The following is a 1,826-nucleotide window of genomic DNA, read 5'->3' as shown; positions in this document are numbered from 1 at the left end:
GGAGCATGCCCAAACTTACAGAAGGAAAGCTGATAACTAAATTCAGACTGGATCATAGGCTTACCTATCTAGACTCATAAGACTTCAAGCCATATAGTTTGATGTCCTTCATTTTATAGATCAAGGAACTGAGGTCTGGAAAACTTAAAATAATTGACTGAAGTCACACAATTAACATATTCAGAAGTGGAATTTGAAATCAGATCCTCTGACACCAGAGGCAATACTCTTTCTACTATACCACATAGCCTGAAAATTCAAAGCTAATGATTTTTAAAGTACTTTCCAGTCCCATATCTTATGATCCCAGTCCCATTTGATGCATGTCATACTAGGAAACTGAGGCCTCATGGGACTAAATGATAGTCAAATATGCACAGCTAATAAGTAGCCACAATAGTTGAGAAAGGGAGATAGCTTGTGACACCAAAGCCAAGACCAAGAATATAAGCCAAGTACAAAAATATGTTATGGTTGCCTCATCTCACTGGACCCAAATTTTCTTATTAGAAAAAAATAAAAGGTTCAGCTAAGGTTCCTTTTTCATATAAATGTCTGAAATATAGAGCAAGAATGGACTAATTGGACAAATAACTGGATAAGGAATCCAAGAGGAAATAAAATCTTACAATGAGTTGAAGGGTACAGACTCACTTTTGAAGGACCCACTAAGGCTTCTCAGTGCTGTCAGTTTAATCTATAAAGATGAGACAAAAGTGAGTCCTCATAACAACTCCTGTTTAACAATTTCAAAATAGTATATTATTTTAAAAGTTTAAGGTTACTTTAAAATAATTCAAAAGTGGTATGCCCTCTTTAAAATAATCTAATAATAATAATTAGAAACCTAATAAACATAATAGTAACATGACATAATACAAGGCTAAAGAAAAAAAAAAAACATTGAATGGTTTCCCAAACTCTTTAACTTGATATTAATACACTATATTGCTGATTCAAACCTATCTTTTCAAATACTGTTCAGGCTAATTGTTGCCTATACTTTGGACTCCAGGCAAACATAATTTTCTGGAATATGTCTAGGCTACTCCTGCCCTAGTATTTTGTTTTTGTAATTATTGATGCTGTGATAAAGCAAACAACATGAGTCTTTCATTCATTTGATCAGCTAATAAACATCTATTAGTTGAATACTATGTGCCATGTACTGCTAAGGTACCTGGGATACAAGATAGCTGTGGGTCAGAGCCTGCTTTCAATAATATTCTATTCAAGATATTATTCTGTTACATGAACACAGATAAGAAAATAGCAAATATATTAATAACAATTAAAGGAAGTTTTTTGGGTGGGAAAAGTACTAGTACTATCTGGAGAGGCCAGGATGGAACAGGTCAGGAAGTGGCCATTGAACATAATCCTGAGGGAAACTAGGGATACTAAGGGATAAAGGGGAGAAAAGAACATTCCTCATGTAGGGGATGAGATGTGCAAAGACATGGAGATGGGAGAGCAAATGTCAAATGCAGAGAATAGCAAATATGCCTGTTCATCTGGAATACTGCTGTGAGAATGAAGTATATAGCAACTGTGAATGGGGTAAGTAGGAAGTGCAATGGATAGAGTGCTGGGCCTGGAATCAGGAAGATACCTCTTCCTGAATTCAAATCCAGCCTCAGACACTTACTAGCTATGTGAACCTGAGCAAGTCACTTAACCCTGTTTGCCTCAATTTCCTCATCTGAACAATGAACTGGAGAAGGAAATGGAAAAACACTCTAATATCTTTGCCAAGAAAACCCTAAATGGGGTCATGAAGAGTCAGACATAACTGAAATGACTGAACCATAAATGTGAAAAGTGGA

Source organism: Phascolarctos cinereus, unplaced genomic scaffold (genome assembly GCF_003287225.1).
Source record: "Phascolarctos cinereus isolate Bilbo 61053 unplaced genomic scaffold, phaCin_HiC Scaffold_4;HRSCAF=312, whole genome shotgun sequence".
NCBI classification, from domain to species: Eukaryota; Metazoa; Chordata; class Mammalia; order Diprotodontia; family Phascolarctidae; genus Phascolarctos; species Phascolarctos cinereus.
Note: the sequence above shows the minus strand (reverse complement) of the source record.